The sequence below is a fragment of the Periplaneta americana genome, chromosome 17, assembly GCF_040183065.1.
Source record: "Periplaneta americana isolate PAMFEO1 chromosome 17, P.americana_PAMFEO1_priV1, whole genome shotgun sequence".
Taxonomy (NCBI): Eukaryota; Metazoa; Arthropoda; class Insecta; order Blattodea; family Blattidae; genus Periplaneta; species Periplaneta americana.
The window spans coordinates 129,984,094-130,008,554 of NC_091133.1; the positions used below are offsets into that span (position 1 = coordinate 129,984,094).

Genomic DNA, 24,461 nt, shown 5'->3' on the forward strand with positions numbered 1-24,461 from the left:
TAAAAGAATCGATTATTTCTGCAGCTCACAGATTCTTCAACATCTGCACCTCTCAGTCACTGTGAAAATGCTGACCGGACAGAAATTTCTTGCTTCGTAAGAAAAGATGGTAATCGCTTGGCCACATACGGCTCTGCGCACAACAGATCTTCTGCAGGAGTTCCGCTGGGATGTGTTTCAACAACCGTCCTACAGCCCTCATCTCACTCCCAGCGATAATCATATTTTCTTACACCTCAAGAAATTCCAGTCTGGTCAGCATTTTCACAGCGACAGAGAGATGCAGACGGCTGTCACACACTGGTTCCGAACCCAGGCGGCGACTTCTGCGACACAGGGATACAAAAGTTGATCCCACGGTGTGATAAATATTTCCATGAAATTGTTTTCTTTCTCTAAACGGCTCCAGGGAAACTTATTTTCTGGACGCGCCTGGTATTGTATAATCTTGTGGGATGCCTTGGGATTTTAGATTTTTCTCCCACACTCTATTTTTGTTCTTATTCTTCTTCATTCCATTGACGGAAATTATAGCACTGTTTAATTTTGATTTAGACTTGAAATACTGAGTAAAATTTTCATGTAAACCTGGAGAACGTTCATTTATGCTTCCTTTCTGAAGGCACCCAGAGAAAATTGTTTTCTATAACATTTTATCAACCTCGACCCGCATACGTGCGGTTACCTACGGTGACATGAACTAAATTATTTCATAATTACCACGTTTGGAGTAACTTTGTTATCAATTAGCTATTCTGTTATGTTGGGGCTTTGTAATGCAGCGAGGGATATATTCGTTAAAGAGCCGTAGAATTAATGGGTTAAAATGAAAATAGAGACATCGATGGAAATGGAAGTGAAATATTCGTGAACACAAATCCAATTCCCTGTGTAGGCTATAATAAATTCATGGCGAATTATCCAGCCATGAACTGCGCTATTATGTTAAATTCTGTGGAGATAACAACAGGTTCTGTGACAATGAATGCGGAATCTCGATGCAGTTCAGTAGTCGAACGTATTTTAAAATTAATGTATTTAAAATTTTATTTCAAATTCGATTTGAATTTCATATTCATAGGGAAATGATTTCGTTTATAAAACTGTTCCAGTCAACAGACGTTTGCGTGGTAATCATACGTCAGGTGAATTGTCGAAAATGAGTAAAACTGCTTACACTGATAAAGTTATAACTTATTTACTGTGTTATTAGCCTATTTTAAAAATTGCCTGGCTGACTAGTGTGTCCGTCATTGTCTTCTTGTTTCCTGTTCTGATGAGTTGTGTCCATGATTTTATCGAAAAGGGTTGTGTTATGAAATTCAGTTGGGTGTTCAGGATGTACTGTGGGAGTGTTTTGAATGTTAGTCAATTTCATATTTTTCTAGAATGTCAAGTTGCAGGTCCACTGAAGATTCTCGTTTTTCTTTCAAAAACTTCCTTAGTCATTGCTATCCTCCTTTTGACTTCCTGGCAGCAGCTCATGCTACTGCTTATAGTACATTCCAAGTATTTGAAGTTGTCCACTTGCTCTACTGCCTCATTTAGAATTCTCAAGTTTACGTTTTTTACTTTTCTTCCTATGGCTATGGTCATCGCTTGTTTGCATTTATCTTCATCCCATACTGCTCACAGCTGTCATTTAGCTCCAGTAGCATATCCCTCCAACTCTCTTATTTTAAATGGAACACCCAATACACATTTTTTATTTTTGAATAGTGCTCATTAAGAGCTTTTCAAAAAGTACCCACACTCGACACTTCTGTACAAATTCAGTGTTGCTAAGTGAAGAACACAGAAAAGTGTATCGAATATTAAAATAATAAATGCGCCACCTAAATAACTTTTGATGCATACGGTTCAGTGATATGAAACTTGGTATGTGAGGATAACCATATGCGAAGAACTCAATAATGGTATTACCGAGTTTGTTCTACTTCCGGTTTAACCGGAAGTAACTCCAACTCTCTTATTTTAAATGGAACACCCAATATATATATTTTTTTATTTTTGAATAGTGCTCATTAAGAGCTTTTCAAAAAGTACCCACACTTTATACTTCTGTACAAATTCACTGTTGCTAAGTCAAGAACACAGAAAAGTGTATCGAATATTAAAATAATACAGTGAAACCTGTTCAAATCGGAACCTGAATAATCCGGAATCCTGTCTATTTCGGAACAATTTATTGGTCCTGACGAAATTTGTATGTATTATGTATAATTTGTCCTGAATAAAACGGAAACTGTCCAACGCGGAAACAAACTATATGATACTGTTCAAAACGGAAATAATATTTTGGATACACTATTATAATGTAAACTATATTTTGAAGCAGTGTATAATTTCAAGAAATGTACGAAATATGTAGGTCACTACGATAAAAACAAGTTTTCTTTGCAAAATTTAGAGATAAAGACCGTCTCATGAGTGAGTGGCTTGCGGACATTAATGGTGCCATAAAAAGGAAACAGAAAACCGCTGGTTATGTCGAAATAAATTAACTGTTGTGAGAGTGAGTTTTTCATGCCTTTTCAAAGACCGTGCTAATTTCTGGACCTATTCTGCAAAAGAAATCCTTGAACTGAATACAATATTTTATTACTCAGTCAATGACAAATCAAAGTAAAATAATGACTTAGTTTATAGTCATTAAGTTTATATACATGAATTACAAAATTGCGAACATTTTCGCCTATTCAGGCATCCTCAGGTAGAGTTATATAATATCTCAATGTCATATACGTAGCTATTGGTGGTGAGTACTATTTAAAATTAATTACGTATAGGACATCTCCATTATTAAAATGTAATATTACAGGTAATAAACTTTAAATAATGTTAAAAAATGTTAAAAACCATGCAGTAATTAAACTTCATAATATGTGGAACACTTGTTCAGTCCAATGAGTGGTGAATGTATCTGAAATATATAAAAAATACGAATATAAATGGGAATTATCAAATGTAAATTGTAATCGGATTGGATATTTAAAAGTACTCACGTCGTTTAAAATGTGACAACTGCATAGTTAGCAACTGTATGGATCACTATAAACATCCTGTGTTTTATGTAAATTATCTGTAATGAAATAATAATTAATATCAATTTTAGAGGAATTTGAAAAATTAATTGGAGGGTTAAATTATAGAAATTGACAATCTGAATATTCCATCATGCTTTCTAAGCTAAAATCCTTGAACTGCCAAAAAAAATATATAAGTCAGAATTCAAGGCTTCTAATGGATGGCTCCTAGACCAATAAATTAAATAATGTGCAGTGATATACAGTACACTATTACAGTTTAGCGTTAGATATTAAATTTAGTATGATTTAATAGTGTTTAATGAGTGAGTTACGATAACATTAAACAGAAAATGAGATTTTTCTTCAATATGATGCACCACTGGAATAAGCGACAGAAAGCTGATTTAATGTCAGTAGTGTTAAACGAAATGTTTTGCACTTCTTGCAGTTTGCGGCATGCCATTTTGTTTTTCAGTTATACAAATGATAAAATATTGCATTTTAACTTCGCACCTGAATAATACGGAAACCTGTCCATAACGGAAAAAAAATCGGGACCATGTCACTTCCGTCTTGAACAGGTTTTACTGTAAATGCACCACCTAAATAACTTTTGAAGCATACGGTTCAGTGATATGAAACTTGGTATGTGAGGATAACCATATGCTAAGAACTCAATAATGGTATTACCGAGTTAGTTCTACTTCCGGTTTAACCGGAAGTAACTCCAACTCTCTTATTTTAAATGGAACACCCAATATATATATATATATATATATATATATATATATATATATATCTTTTAATAAAGCTCATTAAGAGGTTTTCAAAAATTACCCACACTTGATACTTCTGTACAAATTCAGTGTTGCTGAATAAAATTGGAAGTGGTGCAAGATATTCCTAAAGCCTGGTTAAATCATTCCTTTGGTTTCTATGATCGAGTGACACATTTTAAAGCAGCTGAGGGCTACCAATTTGAACACATAATTTAGAAGGTGAGCTAGCTTTGTTTGGTTTTTGATATGGAAGGAGTATTTTATTATTTTAATATTCGATACACTTTTCTGTTTTCTTGACTTAGCAACACTGAATTTGTACAGAGGTATCAAGTGTGGGTACTTTTTGAAAAGCTCTTAATGAGCTTTATTCAAAAATATAAAAAATATATTGGGTATTCCATTTAAAATAAGAGAGTTGGAGTTACTTCCGGTTAAATCGGAAGTAGAAAAACTCTTTAATACCATTATTGAGTTCTTAGCATATGGTTATCCTCACATACCAAGTTTCATGTCACTGAACCGTATGCTTCAAAAGTTATTTAGGTGGTGCTGGACTTTTAACTAACCCTGTATAAAAAATTAAATGTTCTATATTGCCTTTGACGCACTTAAAATATGCAGTTGGAAGTTAAAAAGGAACATTATTATTGCATGTAAAATGCGTCTTTATTCTGCGATTGTAAGGAGCCGAAAGAGGGAGATACAGTAGGGCCTAATACTGATGAAGAAATGTCAGAAGGAAGTGAAACAGGGAGAGGAGTACAAGGATGCCCTTTATCACCTACCCTGTTCAACATCTGCTTGGAGGATTTAGTCACGAACTCTTTCCAGAACATGGGAGGAGTGATAGTAGGAGGAAGAAGAATAAACTGTATAAGATTTGCTGATGATATGGCGTTGCTAGCAGAAAAGGTGATAAAAAAATCTCGGTAATACCATTATTGAGTTCTTAGCATATGGTTATCCTCACATACCAAGTTTCATATCACTGAACCTTATGCTTCAAAAGTTATTTAGGTGGTGCTAGACTTTTAACTAACCCTGTATATAAACGCTCTTTTTAGATGAAATAATAATGTTGCTTTTTAACTTCCAACTGCATATTTTTAAGTGCGAGGAAAGGCAATACAGAACATTTAAATTTGTACATAATTGTTTTTATGTTTCTCAATACAGCACTTCGTTCTTACTTACTTACTTACAAATGGCTTTTAAGGAACCCGAAGGTTCATTGCCGCCCTCACATAAGCCCGCCATCGGTCCCTATCCTGTGCAAGATTAAGCCAGTCTCTATCATCATACCCCACCTCCCTCAAATCCATTTTAATATTATCCTCCCATCTACGTCTCGGCCTCCCCAAAGGTCTTTTTCCCTCCGGTCTCCCAACTAACACTCTATATGCATTTCTGGATTCGCCCATACGTGCTACATGCCCTGCCCATCTCAAACGTCTGGATTTCAAGTTCCTAATTATGTCAGGTGAAGAATACAATGTGTGCAGTTCTGTGTTGTGTAACTTTCTCCATTCTCCTGTAACTTCATCCCGCTTAGCCCCAAATATTTTCCTAAGCACCTTATTCTCAAACACCCTTAACCTATGTTCCTCTCTCAGAGTGAGAGTCCAAGTTTCACAGCCATATAGAAGAACCGGTAATATAACTGTTTTATAAATTCTAACTTTCAGATTTTTGGAGAGCAGACTGGATGATAAGAGCTTCTCAACCGAATAATAACACGCATTTCCCATATTTATTCTGCGTTTAATTTCCTCCCGAGTGTCATTTATATTTGTTACTGTTGCTCCAAGATATTTGAATTTTTCCACCTCTTCGAAGGATAAATCTCCAATATTTATATTTCCATCTCGTACAATATTCCCGTCACGAGACATAATCATATACTTTGTCTTTTCGGGATTTACTTCCAAACCGATCGCTTTACTTACTTCAAGTAAAATTTCCGTGTTTTCCCTAACCGTTTGTGTATTTTCTCCTAACATATTCACGTCATCTGCATAGACCAGAAGCTGACGTAGCCCGTTCAATTCCAAACCCTGCCTGTTATCCTGAACTTTCCTAATGGCATATTCTAAAGCGAAGTTAAAAAGTAAAGGTGATAGTGCATCTCCCTGCTTTAGCCCGCAGTGAATTGGAAAAGGATCAGATAGAAACTGACCTATACGGACTCTGCTGTATGTTTCACTGAGACACATTTTAATTAATCGAACTAGTTTCTTGGGAATACCAAATTCAATAAGAATATCATATAATACTTCCCTCTTAACCGAGTCATATGCCTTTTTGAAATCTATGAATAACTGATGTACTGTACCCTTATACTCCCATTTTTTCTCCATTATCTGCCGAATACAAAAAATCTGATCAATAGTCGATCTAATCACCACGGCATGGCGCGTCCTCAGGTTGCGGATAGAGGAGACGGCCTCCAGATATGGAGGGTAGCTGCGAATATATTGAATAAGCAGTCGTGGACAGCCGATAAGGGGTGGTCCTCCAGCTTGGGGGTTGGGCGAAGGGCTAACAACCCATCACCGTAAAAAACAGCTTGTTACGAATTCCTACAGTAAGCACTTCGTTCTAGTAAATGTAATTTAACGTATTTAATACACGTACCTTTCGTTCATTTCAAGTTACTGTGAAGGAAGAGTAGATTGCATTCGCTAGTCTCGTTATGGTTTACATGTTACTTTAGGTAATACTGAACTGAAAAAGCTACTCCTGTTAGATATACAGTGTGCTTTACTCTTCGGAGCAACAACTATATATAACACAAGCCCGCAAGATATGACTCAAATTTACGCACGTGAAGCAGGTTAAGAATTAACTCAGTCCGAGACCAGCCCCTGTTCATCTCAAATTATTTGGGACTATGAGACGAATTCTATTACGATTACGCCTTGTGAGAACTAATGATGAATATACAATCAGATATGTTTTGAATGAAATAACAACAGACTCAAGCTACATCCAAACCAGATCAAAACTCAAACTGTTACTAACGATAAGAGATTAATGTTATGTTCGAGAAATCATTAGCTGTCGTTACTGTTTCAGCTGAGGTTAATGTAGAACGAGATATAACAAAGCAACATTTATTTGCAACTTTCAAAGGTTGGCGAAATAGTTCATTAACATAACTTACCTTCGTCGTGCTTTTTAAATCGAAGTACCAGGTCACTGCGTAGGAGAGACAAACATAATGGTGAAGTCCTGAGTGCAAGCCTAGCGTAGTTTCTCTCTTTACACGTCTTTATTATAAGAACAGACTCTAGGCTCATTTGTTTCCGAAGACAATTTCTAAGCTGGGCTTATGGAGAATTTCGAAGGCCGTCAAAAGTTACATTGTTACAGCGTAGGGTCTGTTTAGATATGAACAAATGAAAGTAGATCTACAATTTATATTAAAACAGTCATTTTTTATACACGAAAAGAGTTCTTGAATTCACACGCTTTGTTAAAATTAATCAGTTCTTTCGTAATATAATAAACTAATGTTAAACATTTATAAACTGTCTAATCCGAAAATAACGTAATTCTTGCCTTTACATAACATACATTTTGGGGAAAAGAAGAAACAAAGGAAATGACAAAAAAGAGTAATGAGAATTGCAGGTCTGTAACTCACCGTTTTCACCAACTGAAGATAATGTTGGCTTTCTTTCGTGCTGCTTTTATGTCCTGAAACACAATAAATGAATGCAATTAATATAATTTATTATTTTAACACGTCAAAAACTTTCACAAATACTATGAAGAAATGCCCACTTTTACATCGCCGTTGACATGGACCCAGTGGAAAAAAGGCCCATGCCATTCTTGTTGACTTTCAGTTTCTTCGATAATCTGATAGCTCTTGCCATCTAGGACCTCTTTTATGAACTTTCAGTCCTGTGGCATATGTCTACCGGACATGGTAAGCATTTATAAACACCTCCTCTTCACTTGAAGAGAGAGTCTCAGTTGAATAAATGCTTCTCCTACAAAATTTAGTTTTTGTGACATTGGTCCCTTTTCCACCGAGACTCTTGATTTTATTAAACCTCCTATGTGACAGTACAGAGCATAATTTTTTCATTAGGAAGAAAAAAGTAATTAAAATATATCAATAGACCTACATAAGAATATTAGATAATTCGGTAGAAAACGTAGGTGAATATGATGGAAATCAGTGACATCAACTTGTAAACTTATTGATAAATTTTAATTAAATTTGTCTTCCTTCTGAAAATTTATACTCCGTACTGTCATACTGTCACATAGGAGGTTTTATAAAATAAACGACAATATTCGTAGTGAATGCAGCATTTTTAAATGATTGCAAAAGTGGCATTTCCAAAAAAGTAAATATTGGTCGAAGAATTTATAAGTAATTAATTAATTGTATACTTGGCGATTCAAGATGAATTGTTATAAATGCTTTAGAGATGATATTATTGAATATTCTGAGCAAATAATTTCATATAAGCATGTGTGTAATTCTCAATGTGTGTAGAGATACAGCTGTTTGAATGTTACGCCTTACAAATGGTATCAAACAACGACAAACGACTACGTACTATTGACTACGTACAATACAAAGTAATGGCATGTTTCACTCTTCTGAGATATGTATGTATGTATGTATGACAGCAATATTTATTTCACCACTGCATCAAATAATCATTCCCCATTTTATTCTTGTGCGATATACAATACTCCGTGTCAATATTGTATTAATTTCTTGAACTCGAGTGAAAATACTTGGTAGGAAATATAAAGAAGGGCAATTCCAAAGTAACCGACGTAACTCTCAGACCTGTTATTTGGGGAAAACATCTGGATTGTTTCAAACTTAATACACATCTATAAAAACAAATTTTACCACAGATGTATCTAATACCAGTGCATCAATGTATGAAGTGTGAATGGACCTAACCATTGTTGTCTTTATATAATAATATATAGTTGAAACGTAACGGATGTAACAAAGAAAGGACAAGGTAATTTCTACACTAAATTAAATGTCTGATTTCTCTGAAAGTACAGCAGATATTTATTCCAAATTTTTTTTACTTTAAAGTAGACATCATACATGTTATGGTGGTACTATTTTAAAAGTATACTACTCTGATTACCTTGGCATTCTTCAAAGAAATATAAGCGTAACGGACGTAACTCAACGATTGTAACGGACGTAACAACTGAATATTTATGTTGAAAATGAAGAGTCCTCTTGTACCGCCAAGTACAGGTGCAATTATCTTTCTAACAATGTCATCAGGTGAGTACCATATTTCATCTTCCATTTGTGGCCATACCCATCCACATTCGACTGAATGCATAACCCGTACACGGAACTCTCCATTCCCATTGATATCAGTCACAATCTTATAAAATTCATTATTTTCATTAATTACAACAACAAAATCATTTCTTTTAAATGTGGTATTCAAGCCTACATTCTGTTGTGTATCTGGTGGCGAAAGACGTACATATCCTTAAATGGTCTCTGGTATTCTTTAGTATTGATTTCACAAGCTTGGAACACATTTCTTGTAGAATCATGTAGAAAATAGTGGAAATTCTTAAGACCAGGAATGGGGACAGTTAGTCTTCGACCATTCATGTTGCTTCTGCTGTCTGCATAAATCTATTTGCTCATTTGGTACAAAAATAACTTTGATTTTCTCAGACACTTCCAGTGCAGCAAGTTTCTAAACATAATCTGCAATATACAAGGTGTGCCAGCCAAACGGAAAGCTTTGATGGGAGTATATTGTTCATATGGGGAGGGGAGAATAAATATAACCCACTCTTCTCTACCTACTTGCTTCACAATTTATGACTCCTTAGGCGGTGACGTCACTATCTCCGGGTTCCCTAGTAACCAAGTTGTTTGTCTCTACCACTTTTTGTTAAATGGTGCTAATCGTTAATGCAAACTGCGATTGATTTCAATGGTCATGAGAAACCTCTCCATGCCCAAAAGGTATCGGTATGGTGCGCGGTTTCATCATCTGGAATAATCGGCCCATTCTCTTTGGAGAATGAGGCCGGAAATGCACTGTCTGTTAGCCTAATTCAGTATGACATGTTGAAATGATACAGAATTTTCTTACACTACAACTCGCCCATTTTCCAGTGAATGAAAACACACTGTTTCAACAGGACGGAGCAAGAAGCCACACCGCAAGAATTTCGATGGATGTTGTGAATACTTTGTTCCCGGGCCGCGTCATTTTTCGGAACGGGAATATCGTTTGGCCACCTAGGTCACCTGATTTAACGGCATGTTATTTCTTCCTATGGGGACAATTCAAAACGAAGGTGTTTGGGGGCAATCCACCCAGAACAATTCCAGCCCTAAAACAACTTATACAAGAAGAGGTCGCTGCGATATCTGTCAATATCCTGAGAGGGGATATGCAACAGTTCGTGGCCAGACTAGAAGAATGTGTGCGTTTCAAATGGAGGTCACTTGGCTGACGTAATTTTTAAGAAATAGTTCTTTTCTTGTAGCATACCTAATGGTTACTCATGTACTTGTCATTTCTACTCATTTAACTGATATAATAGTAACTTTTGATTCTTTTTCTGCGCCTTGAAATCTTCCCGTTTGATTGCCTCACCTTATACAGGGACATCATTTTAATTTTACTAACATGTTTAATATTAACTTGCTTATACCTCTGTATCAACGCCGTTTGCTATCCCCTTCCACGACTGGAGTTCGATGATACTGGCGTAATATACAAACAACTCACTTTACTAGTTATAGGAGGGAAGAAAAGTAGTTCATCCATTTACGTAAACTAGGAAATATCGCGCTTTTCAGTTTGATCGTTTTCATTAGGTTTTTGTTTAATCAAAATACAGTACAGTATTAACAATGAGTGTTTTTACTCACGAACTGAGCTGTCCATGTGGACGTATTCATTATGCAGTGTATATTATACTGTCTACAGCACATTAGCGTACAATATAGAGAATGAAGTTAAATTTAAAAATAATCGTAATATTGATATTTAAACACATTTTTGAAAATGGTGGCCGTTCATTTCGATACATGCTTCAGTTCTTTTGTGCATATTATCGCACTATAAACTACTGTACCTAATCCAATTACCAGTTTCTTCCTTCGTACTAGTAACTTATGAAATAATTCTGTACCTACTCTATAAAAGAATACATACCTTACGTACTGTAAATTCAATCTTCACTTCTGCCCTATCCGAAAAGATAAAGTTACTCAGACATGCTATCTACTGTCCGTCCAAGTGGTTATGTCGTAGGGTCGTAGAAAGGGAGGAAATCACGTGATAGTTAATTACTTGACGAGACCCTTTTATTGAAGTTATTTTAAACAGATGTATAATATTACGTGGACGTTCAATTCCTAACAGAAATTAATGTTCTCAGAAAAGAGCTAAGACAGCCCAGCCACTAGCTGGCGAATGAAAGCTGGTAGGGGAAACCGAGATACGACGTACCTAGGCAAATGGACGCCAGTACCTGTGCGAAAATGATTCAAAATTGAAAGCTCTTTCGTTACTGGAAAACGCGAACATATTTTTGGAACGTACTGTTTACTATGACCGTATGGCTACTACAACTGTATATGCCGTCTTGGATCTGTGTGGAGGACGGTTGAACTTCGTTAATAGAAGGGGTGGGAGTGAAGTACATTCAAAAACTCAGGTACAATAAAAATTGAAGTAAAAATAAAATGATGTCCCTGTATAAGTCGTTAGAATCTCTACTATAGAACAAAACAAGTTCGTAAGATTAATTCTTTTCAAATAAATATATTCCAATTATCCATTACTGGTATGTTTTAATAGCCACGACGTGGAGTTTGCTTTATTTGATTTGTGTGACAATGAATAAAAACAGTTAGAATCATCGGTTATATCCACGTTTAATTAAAATGTGTTATATTACAGCAAAAAACAATTATTATGGAAATTGACCTGTGAATAGGTTATTTTGTTTCAGTTTGAAGGAATATATCGATAATTCAATAATTTCAAACATTTATGCAATTTATTAACCTTCGGAACGCACAAATCACGAATCAATTGTTTGTACTTAAATGTTACCAATTTACATACTTTAGTAAATAGTATAATTACTGGGTACACACTAATGTACATACCATATAAATATACATAGGCCTATATATGACGGAACGCAACTGGAATTTTATTTATGATTCTGATATATTTCTGTTAGTTCTAAATTGCGTTTTCAAACAATCGTACTTTTATCATTTTGAAATATTTACATGTTCAAACCATATAGTGGACTGTCCCTCACTGATTTCTGTGTCTGCCTACAAACATTTACAACAGGTAAACGCGTTAATCTATTGCGTAACAGACTAGCGTATTGGGCGTGAAATTCGACAACTTATTAAAAGCCCATCAGTGTGAACACGTCTCTTATTTATGGATTAATTTTCCATTACGTATAGGCAGTCTGTATGAGTGACAAATTCTAAGCAGCTTACAACAAAGGGATCAGAAGAGTCTGTAAGAAACAGTGCACAAATCTTAATGGTCTGTCTCTCGTAAGAAGCTAATAAATCACAATACAATGACGACTTGTCAGGTACGAACAGCAGGCTTTTCTTCAGTACATAAAGCTCTTTCAATGTAACAAACTTGTTAATAATGATGCGATGTCAATAGGGACTGATTTCAGTACCCCATTTTAGTAGTAGATTGCCCGTGGTTAATAAAGACATTTGTCTTCATGCCAAGAGACTGAGTGTGTACAGATATACAGACGGACGAGAAGTCCGAAATTACCCTTTATAGTACTTACTTACTTACTTACTTACTGGCTTTTAAAGAACCCGGAGGTTCATTGCCGCCCTCACATAAGCCCGCCATTGGTCCCTATCCTGAGCAAGATTAATCCAGTCTCTATTACCATATCCCACCTCCCTCAAATCCATTTTAATATTATCTTCCCATCTATGTCTTTTTCCCTCCGGCCTCCCAAATAACACTCTATATGCATTTATGGATTCGCCCATACGTGCTACATGCCCTGCCCATCTCGATCGTGGAGACGGCCTCCAGATATGGAGGGTAGCTGTGAATATATTGAACAAGCAGTCGCGGACAGCCGATGAGGGTTGGTCCTCCAGCTTGGGAGTTGGGCGAAGGGCTAACAATCCTTCACCGTAAAAAACAGCTTGTTACGAAATCTTCAAATAAGCCTCGGAATGGGACTGATTCTCTGGCACCACCACCCTTTTCAATATCAGAAATATTGAGAACTTCTACTTGAGTGAAAGTTTATAAATATAGCGTACTTCTAAAAAAATGAATAATTTCGAGGGAAAAATTGTTCCGGAGCCGGGTATCGAACCCAGGACCTTTGGTTTAACGTACCAACGCTCTACCACTGAGCTACCCGGGAACTCTAACCGACACCGATCCAATTTTTCCCTCTATATCCACAGACCTCAAAGTGGGCTGACAACCGTCAAGCAACCAACTTCGAGTGCACACTAACTCCGTGTGACTTAAATTGTGGTTTTCTGTTAACGAACAGTTACGTGTATTATGCAAATCAAGATTTTCAGGTATAACTCCCTGTAAAGTTGATTTGAATAATTTCGAGGGAAAAATTGTTCCGGAGCCGGGTATCGAACCCGGGACCTTTGGTTTAACGTACCAACGCTCTACCACTGAGCTACCCGGGAACTCTAACCGACACCGATCCAATTTTTTCCTCTATATCCACAGACCTCAAAGTGGGCTGACAACCGTCAAGCAACCAACTTCGAGTGCACACTAACTCCGTGTGACTTAAATTGTGGTTTTCTGTTAACGAACAGTGACGTGTATTATGCAAATCAAGATTTCAGGTATAACTCCCTGTAAAGTTGATTTGAATAATTTCGAGGGAAAAATTGTTCCGGAGCCGGGTATCGAACCCGGGACCTTTGGTTTAAAAAAAATGTTAATACCATATGGGTAGTCATTCACACTTACTAACGTCTCCACTTGTTCACCATCGTCTTCAACACATGTAAGGAACCTTCCCCATGTAATGCGCAGAGCTGGGTGCACATTATTGTGGAACTGCTACAAATACATCCGTTATTATCTCTCTCAGATCAGCATTACGTGGCTTTGTTGCATATGCAAAGTTTTCCAGCATACTCTACGGTTAAAAATCGCATGGATTAAGGTTCGGCGAACATGCTGGCCGTCGCACTGGTCCCCCTCTACCAATCCAATAAGTAAATAAGTGTGGAGTAGGACACAATGTACTTTAATACCATGAGTGAAACAATGTGACAATGTGAACAGTCTTATAATCTATGACAGATTTTAGATTTGGCATACAAGAAAATAATACACTAAAGACAGAATTTAAATTGCTCTCCTGAACAATTTGCCGAAGTGGACAAAGCTCGTTCTTTACCTGTACCCTTCAAAGAAAACATGTTGCCCCCAAGATCCTGTGTATAATCACATAAATATAAACTGAAATATTACCCGTGTTTGTGTTAACATTTTTAGAGACACGATGAATACTTTTGCAACGTCATTATTATTTCTCTTATATGATTCTATAAACTGGTTTGAATAGAAAGTAAATACAATGTTCAGGATTCACGGCGACCGTATTATGAGTATAATCCCAAGGTTGTGATAGTAAACTCTTTACAATAGTACTGTACAGTTAAATCTGGTAAAAAAAAATCCGTCGGTGTCATTGTTTTCAAATATATTTCCGTTATAAACAAACTAATCAAGCAGAGCGGGCTAGCAGAATCGAAGCTTGTAACAATTGGGTGCGTTCTGTTTTCGCCTTTGCTCTTCTAGGGATGCTTTCCTTTGTAGAAATGACATGCAATCTTGTACTTCACCGAGGTGAAGTGGACGGTCACAAAACGGGTTTCTGTAAAAGGAACACTGTTGGTGCATCACAATCGTATTTTGATCGCGGATCTTTTTTTACTGTATTCCGGTGACCCTTGACCATTACGTCTTTACCGAGATTGGTAAACTTTGCAATAACTGCGTACGTCAGACATTTTCTTTTTAATAATTTATTGATCGATCAGCGCATTTAGCTCTATACAGATAATTTCTAAATAACATATAAATACAATACATGACACTGAATTGAGGGCAGCCTAGATTGGGCTCCTCAATGAACAAAAATAATTGTTAATAAATAATTATTTACATAGGTTGGTGTGATGATAAATTTTGGTTATAATATGAGGTCCATTGGAAGTCGGCTCTTGATTCTGGTGGGAAATGTGGACTTCCTTCCGAGAGAGTAGTGGATGGCGCCTGGAACATTTTCTAGGTTGTTATAGAACTTCTTAGCTTGTGAATGAATAAACTGTTTGATTGTGTCAATACCAGTTTCTCTGTGTAGTTGCCTGTTACGGACAAACCAAGGAGAACTGAGTAAAATTCGTAGGACTTTATTTTGAAATGACTGGATGTGTTTAATTTCACTTATTGCAGCTCCTCCCCAGACAGGACAGGCTTAAGGCAATAGAGGTCGTAATAGATACGTGTAAAGTAGCATGCACTTTTGTAGCTTTAGAGATGATTTCGTGTTGAGGAGCGGATATAATTTAGCGAGTCTTGAATAGGCCAATTTAAGTTTGTTGTTGATGTGATGTTTCCATGATAGACGGCGATCTAAGTGCACTCCAAGATAATTTGTGCGAGATCGTGCGTATTTGCTTGCTTTCCGCACAAAACCAATACGCGGTAAGTGTGAAATACCACATTCAGTATTCCCAACGTAACACACATAACAATTTCCCATATTCATTTTACTGCTTTAGGCTTTTAACATATTATATTTAGAGACGTTTAACATAGTAATAATTATAAATTGGAAACTTACCACTGCAATTTCACCTAAATTGCAATGTTAATTATTGTCTTTAAATATTTGCAAAAATTAAGTAAACTCTACAACACCACAAAAGTTACTGCATTTGTAATGCAAGTAACACTAAGGAAGCCCTGAAAAAAATCAACAAGATTACAGATGCCGATGTTATTACTGCAATATGTTATATAAATAATATTGTTAAAATATTAAAATGAAAAATAAATCATTACATAACCTTACCGTTTGTTTTAAGTTCGCATTTATAGACTTGGGGAAAAAAAGACAGACGTATATCACGGCCTGCTGGAATATAGTAAACACAGAAAACATTTTATAGCACCAATGTTGAAGATAGATATTTTAGTTTTTAAAAGTTGCCGTCATTGAACAGAAACCAAGATGGAGATTTCATTGCAACTAATTAGAAATTCGTCTTTCAGGTATGTAATAAACGATCTTCGCACAAAATAATGTACGATACACGAGCGGTATGTTTGTTTTCATGTTCTCGGAAATTAAAAAAGCTCAACTACGTTTCGCTTTTTCAATCTTTTCCTGGAACATGAAAACATCAACATACCGCTCTTGTAACGCATATTACTATTACAGCTTCATCCTTTGGTTTCCACGGTATCACGTTTGTTGAAAGATTTATGCATGGAGGATTAGCAGGACGACACAAAGTAAATATCATTGCTTCGCTTTTATTGTACAAGGACATCATTTTATTTTTACTAACATTTTTAATATTAACCCGGCTATACCTTTAGAGAACCGGAAACACCGCTTGCTCCCCCCTCCAAGACTGGAGTTCGATGATACTGGCGTAAAACACAAATCACTCTACTAGGTATAGGAAGGAAGAAAAGTAGTTCGTCCATTTACGTAAACTAGGAAATATCGCGATTTTGAGTTTGATAATTTTCATTAGTTTTTTCTTTAATCAAAGTACAGTACTGTATTAAGAAAAATGTTTTTACTCACGAAGTGAGTTATCCATGCGAACGTATTCATTATGCAGTGTATATTATACTGTCTACAGCACATTAGCGTACAATATAGAGAAAGAAGTTAAATTGAAAAATAATCATAATATGAATATTTAAACACAATTTTGAAAATGGTGGCCGTTCATTTCGATACAGGCTTCAGTTCTTTTGTGCATATTATCGCACTATAGACCATTGCATCTAATTCCAATTGCCAGTTTCGTCCTTCGTACTAGTCAACTCATGTTGCAACAATTCTGTACCTACTCTACGTACTGTAAATTCAATCTTCACCACTTCCCCTACCCGAAAATATAAAATTACTCAGACATGCTATCTACTGTCCGTCCAAGTGGTTATGCCGCAGGGATGTAGAAAGGGAGGAAATCACGTGACAGTTAATTACTTAACGAGGCCCTTTTATTTAAGTTAAATTAAACAGCTGTATAATATTACGTAAACTTCGAATTCCTAAGAGAAATTAATGTTTTCAGAAAAGAGCTAAGACAGCCCAGCTTTTACAGAGGGGAGAACAGAAGCAGGTGGGGGAAATCGGGATGCGACGTAGGCAAACGGACAGTACCTGTGCGAAAATATGATTGAATATTGAAAGCTCTTTCGTCACTGGAAAACGCGAACATATTTCTGGAACGTACTATACTCAATAACTCAGTACTGCTTACTATCTGCGGTCTTGGTTCTGTGTGGAGTTGGAACTTCCTTAGTAGAAGGTGTGGGAGTGAAGTACATTAAAAAACTCAGGTACAATAAAAATTGAAGTAAAAATAAAATGATGTCCCTGTAGTTCAGTGCGATGCGCCAATTTTCAAGCCAAGGGCATATGATGTGTAAGGCTTCCTGAAGGTGATTTGAGGCTATGTTAAAGTTGCGACGGGTTGCATAAATAGCTGTCAAAATCGTCCGTCATTGGTTAGGCAAATAAACCTATTACGTAAAACAAGTGTCGGAAACTTCAGTTCAAAATTAAGCACGGAGTACATGTGGTAACCATATTTCTGACAGGAAATCAAATATAACCAGTTCATTTGTGAGGAAGACTCGCAACTCTGCACTTCGACTGAACGTGCCTTCTCTGCAAGTCATCGTCTCGTCAGCAGACATCGCGCCGCCTGCTTATAAGCTACATGATACATGTAACAGGGATCTGCCACATCCTCACCTGATTTCACGCACGTTCCAGGCATTTGTTCCACTGACAAACTCAACAAGTCTTCCCATAGAGGGGCGTGACTTACCGCAGTCTGCAGACACGGGCTAAGATAACACGGAGAGGTCGCCAGGAAACTTCGTTGCGAAACTTCGACTCTAAGCACACGGACAGTTTGAATTTCTCTTACTTCCACTTAGCCTCGAATATATGTCTACCCCCTCAAACCACTGCGCAAGAGACAATTACAGAGTTCTTAGTGCCGGTATTCATCCTCACTACCATCACCACATTCACAGCCCTAATTATTTTAAGGAAAATGGGTAGTGTAGGTGACTAGAAATCACATTTTAGGTTTTTGGCCTTAAGATTTCAATATTTCTTGTAGATTAGAAATGTAAGGCTGAGATTTAATACTAATGTAGGTGTCATTTAATTAAGTTGTGTCATTTAGCTAATTAAGTTGTTCCATGTAATTAATTAAGGTGACTTGTAATTACTTAAATTGTTAATGGTTGGGTTTAATAGAAATATGTTTACTTTTGCATAGGTGTGCTTTATAGCTTACTTACTTACCGGCTTTTAAGGAACCCGGAGGTTCATTGCCGCCCTCACATAAGCTCGCCATCGGTCCCTGTCCTGAGCAAGATTAATCCAGTCTCTATTATCACATCCTACCTCCCTCAAATCCATTTTAATATTATCCTCTCATCTACGTCTCGGCCTTCCTAAAGGTCTTTTTCCCTCCGGCCTCCCAACTAACACTCTATATGCATTTCTGGGTTCTCCCATTCGTGCTACATGCCCTGCCAATCTCAATCGTCTGGATTTAATGTTCCTAGTTATGTCAGGTGAAGAATACAATGCGTGCAGTTCTGAGTTGTGTAACTTTCTCCATTCTCCTGTAATTTCATCCCTCTTAGTCCCAAATATTTTCCTAAGCGCCTTATTCTCAAAAACCCTCAATCTCTGTTCCTCTCTCAAAGTGAGAGTCCAAGTTTCACAACCATGCAGAACAACCGGTAATATAACTGTTTTATAAATTCTAACTTTCAGATTTTTTGACAGCAGACTGGATGATAAAAGCTTCTCAACCGAATAAGTTACAGTTCTCAGATGCTGTACTAATCTCTTAAATACCTTGGTAAACATAAATAAATAAATAAGTAATTAAATAAGTTAGTAAGTAAATAAATAAGAAAGTAAGTAAATAAGTAAATGAATAAATAAATAAGTAAGTAAATAAATAAATAAGTAAATAAATAAGTAAGTAAGTAAGTAAGTAAATAAATAAATAAGTAAATAAGCAAATAAATAAATAGATAAATAAGTAAGTAAGTAAATAAATAAATAAATAAATAAATAAATAAATAAATAAATAAGTAAATAAATAAATAAGTAAGCAAGTAAGTAAATAAATAAATAGGTAAATAAGTAAGTAAATAAGTAAATAAATTAATTAACAAATAAATAAACAAACAAACAAAAATAAATAAACAAACAAATAAACAAATATACAAATAAATAAACAAATAAATAAATGACATTACCACTAGTTGAAGTTGTCATCCTTCCATCATTCCCCTTTAGGGAAGGCACGGACTGGGACTGTCCACTACAGCCTACATAATCTCTTTACCATTTCGCGTAGATCTCACCGGTCCCTCAACCCAGGTCCCATGAGTTACCATGAGCCCGATGGAGACCCACGGTGCGCAGCGCTAGCACCAACAACGAAGACCACACATCAACGGGGCCTTAAGACTGCCGGAGCAAGCCCGAAACCTAGGAAAGAAACGGAGATATTGACGAAAGAGGGGAAGTGGAATTATAATGGCGAAATCAGTCCGAGGTCCAGCAACGAATGTTATCCAGCATTTCTGCTTCGATTGGTTTAGGGAAAACCTCGGAAAAAACCTCAAACAGGTAATTTGCCCCAACCTGTAGGCTATTTGAATCCGAGTCCGCTGGTTTCACGGTCAGACGTGCTAACTGTTATCCACAGCGGTGGACTGTGGGTATCATACTTCGGAAGACAAATGTTCTAGCACAATTTCTTCTGTACCATTCGATATTAGATATAAGTCACACAATGGGTTTCGTCGACGTACGTGAATGGAGAACAAGATTCTGAAATATTAACCTACATTCGTAGGAGAAAATTTCCAGCAGTAAATCGCACTAGAAGATAAGAGATACAAGTGTGCTATTTACACACGGGACGAGGTCTGAATACGCCGTGAATGTGTTCCCTCGCTTAGGTACAGCAGTTGAGGGATCGTTACCTGTTGTGTGATTCAGGGAAGATAGCGAGTTTTGTGAACGACCGACTTTCATCATGGATTTGTGCTTGAGAATCCTCTTTGGAGGTTAAATCTCTTGCCCCTCCCTCCCCGTAAGCATTCAGTTCATCCCGTAGAGAGCCTCCACATTGTGCCTCCGTGCATTATGCCACCGATGCCGGCGCCAGATCCTCGAGTGGTCTGTAGGCTACACGAGATGGAAGAATACCTACTTGTACAGAAGTACCGCAATTCAGTAGGTCTCGTCCTCAATTCAACACAGTGTCACGCTCATTTTATTAAAAGCTAAATACACCGGGATTCTAAATTCAGAATCATTATGAAATCCTTTCAATTTAATGGGAGAGGATGGTATTTTCTTTCTTAACTTTTTTTCCTATTTGGTGTAAAATTAGTAATATACGTCACAAGAGCGGTATGTTGACGTTTTCATGGTCGAGGAAAAGATTGAAAAAGCGAAACGTAGTTGAGCTTTTTTAATTTCCGAGAACATGAAAACAAACATACCGTTCGTGTATCGTACATTATTTTGTGCGAAGATCGTTTATTACACACCTGAAAGAAGAATTTCTAATTAGTTGCAATGAAATCTCCATGTTGGTTTCTGTTTAATGACGGCAACTTCGGAACACCAAAATATCTCTCTTCAACATTGTTGCTATAAGATGTTTTCTATGTTTACTATACTCCAACAGGCCGTGATATACGTCTGTCTTCCCCCCCTCCCAGTCTATAAATGCGAACTTAAACAAATGGTAAGGTTATGTTATGATTTATTTTTCATTTTAATATTTTAACAATATTATTTATATAACATATTGCAGTAATAACATCGGCATCGGGAATCTTGTGGATTTTTTCACGGCTTCCTTAATGTTACTTGTATCAGGAATGCAATAAGTTTCGTGGAGTAGTAGACTTTACTTAATTTTTGCAAATATTTAAAAACAATAATTAACATTGCAATTTAGGTGAAATTGCAGTGGTAAGTTTCCAATTTATAATTATCACTATGTTAAACGTCTCTAAAAATAATATGTTAAAAGCCTAAAGCAGTAAAATGAATGTCGCGCTTAAGCGGTAAGAAGAGGGAAATTGTTATGTGTGCTACGTTGGGAATACTGAATGTGGTATTTCACACTTACCGCGTATTGGTTCTGTGCGGAAAACAAGCAAATACGCACGATCTCGGACAAATTAATTTTTTATATGTAGAGACCTCATAGCTGTAGCAACTCAACCAAATAAAATATATTTTGAAAAAAAAAAAAAGAATTATTTGGGGGCCCAAATTTGAAAAAAAAATATATACCCAATGCAGGATTGTACTAAAACCGATATATATCTAAACCGTTTTTAAAGACAGATTCAAACAGTTTTTTTCAATGTATTTGCAAAAGCATGTTCTACAAACTGTCTGTAACAGAATTTTGATAATAGTCCCTACGTTTGTAAAATAAACAATTAAAATTTAACAACAATTTTCTGATTTTCTTTCTTGCAAACAAACGGACGTATTTTTAAAATGAAATCAATTAAAAAAATTCTGTTACAGAGAAACGTTTCCCAATAGTCTAAAGAATGTGTGTTTTAAATTTCATGTATGTATCTTTAATAGTTCAGAAATTATATCCATTTTTGTCTGGCAATGTAGCAAAAAAAATGAAGTTACTGGAAACCGATAAAAGCGGGCGTGTGATTAAAAAAGTACATAGCGCAGGAATTTTAAAAATGAGGTCTCAACATCCGATAAGGGCACAAATACCCACAAAATGTTTTGCAATGCATTCCACACATATAAAAGGGTATTTTAAAGAGAAAAAAAAAATTTTGAAAATTTAATTTACCGGAAACAACAATAAAAGTGGGCGAGTGATTTAAAAATACATAACGCAGGAAGTTTAAAAATGGCGACTCAACATCCGATAAGGGCACAAATACTCACAAAATGTTATGCTATGCATTCCACACATATCACAGAGTATTTTAAAGATTTTTTTTTTTAATTTACTCATTTTTCACCAAAAAATACCATCCTCTCCCCGTAATCAGTAGGGACCTTACCACAGTCTAGTATATACAGTCACGAAGCTCAATACGTAGTAAATATGCATCCATAGATAGTTGCTAACTACTAGGATCGCTAATATCGCCTCTTACAGACAATGCGAAATAGTACCGGCACAGTCTATTGTTCCTAGCAACCTCACAACTCAAGCTTCGTGACTGTATATACTAGGCTGTGACCTTACTATGTCCCAGGAGGCTAGGAGATTATTATTCAGTTTTTAGGTGAATGACGTGCATGCGTCTAGCAAGCGAAATACTTGACTGAGGGCTGACGCTACTCTTGTTTCGTATTAGAAAGAGCAAAATATGGACCACTTAAACAATCACACTAATCTTCAATGTCATTTTTCTATTCCGGTCAGTATTTCTACAACAAATTTCTTTTCTATATTTCCGTCTTTACTTGTAAGGTTTATCTTGTCTCAGTAGCAATAAAACCAAGTCCCTTCAAATGAGGGTGGAGATTATAGGAGGGTTGTAAATTTTCAGGATTCCTTTCAAAACCTTGTTATTGTACAGGCTGCCGGAACTCAGTTTCTTGAAAGACAAGCTCAGTGACGGAACTACACAGTATTGTTATTTTATTTTGCGCTATGGAATATATCAACTAGTCCCTTCCGCCACTGGATGGTTGAACGGTACCGCTCCACTCTCCCATCGCCATAACAACATAGACGAAGCAAGACATCTCATTTCTCTCTCTTTTCACAGTGAAACAAGATACATCACACAGCCTTTAATATAAATGATAATTCAATACCGCAGAATTCATAAGTAGATTAAATCATCAATATAGTATCCGTTATAAATAACATTAACAATGATGAAGGATGGGTGGATAGGAGAAAAATTCTCTCCGGCACCGGGACTCGAACCAGGGTTTTCAGCTTTACGTGCTGAAGCTTTACCCACTAAGCCACACCGGATTACAATACCGATGCCGGATTGAATCCTCTCAGTTTCCCTTTAGTGGCCAACTCTCATGCAGTGTGTCACAGAGGTGTTACAGTGGCACTACGTCCAACATACAATGTGCAGAGGTGCACTCATTAGGAGTGACTAAGTGGCCGGGATCCGACGGAATGAGCGCCGTCTTAAATCACTAACGGTGCTATTCATAGACATTTCGCTAGCCCGCGCTACGAGCGCGCTAAACTAGCCCCGGCTATCGACTGGTTACTTGTACAGGATTCATATCATATCATATCGCTAACACTGGTTTATGAATATAAAAACGTTAGTTCGCTGATCATCCACCGGAAGCCCGCGCTAAGTATGTCTATGAATACGGCTCTAAGTGATTATTTTACGCATATCATATTATATATAAACTTATATACTGGATTAACCGTAGGCAATGTCATTAATTATGGTGGGCGATTCCTTGAGTAAAGAGCAACAAAAAAGTAAAATACCATTTTGCTGTATTTTGAATAGTGTTCCATAAAAATGTGCAATTTAAAATATATGAATTATAACGCTACGTGCTGCAACCAGCTGGGAGTCACATTCAGTTGTTTTGCTCTGAAAGAAACCTTCACCTGGCTTATTGAAGGTCAATATCATTAAATGTCATTGTTTTTAAACTCGTGAGGAAAAATACAGACGATATACCATTTAATTTTTGTGTTTCAACTGTTTTAGAGAACGGAGAATGAACAATGCTGAGTTCACGTTATACAAAATCTTGGAAAATTTAAAATAAACTCTAAAACCTAAATTTAATTAAATATTTCAGAAAACACAGAAAATAAAACACGCTTATTTCAAACTAAAGTGAAAATATTAGGCCTAAGGAATATTTCTATACTCCCATTTCGATTGAATATTCTAGAGATCGTTTACAATAATGATGCATATTTCAGTTATAAAAATAAAATTTTAAAACATTTAAAATTCTAAAGGAAACAAATAAAAATACGATATGCTTATTTTACGTTAAAATAACGAACAAAATTGAAATAATAATATTATGGAACAAGTTTATAATGGTGTAGTTTATCATGTGAGCAAATGTTACGAAAAGAACGTAGAGAGTTTCATACTTTTACGAATATAATAATTGCGCCGTTCAGATCAGAAGTGGTGTAAGTCAAAAATAGGTAATAGGGTTAAAGTAAACATTCTGTAAAATACAGCGCAAAGTAGCAATTAATATTCAATTCATTTACACTATTAGTAGTTAGTGGATAGCAAGAAGGACATATTAATTGTTATTTTGCTCTGTATTTTAC

General features: G+C 36.2%; 1 protein-coding gene across 2 annotated transcripts in view; it reads right to left on the minus strand.

The window, feature by feature from the left end:
- LOC138693018 (discoidin domain-containing receptor 2-like) overlaps positions 1–24,461 on the minus strand; it is a 1,708,097-nt gene that overhangs the window by 1,277,653 nt on the left and 405,983 nt on the right. For both annotated transcript variants that reach the window (XM_069816529.1, XM_069816528.1), the window contains exon 4: positions 7,458–7,510. The gene's annotated coding sequence lies outside the window, so the exon portion shown is untranslated. The remainder of the gene's footprint in view (positions 1–7,457; positions 7,511–24,461) is intronic.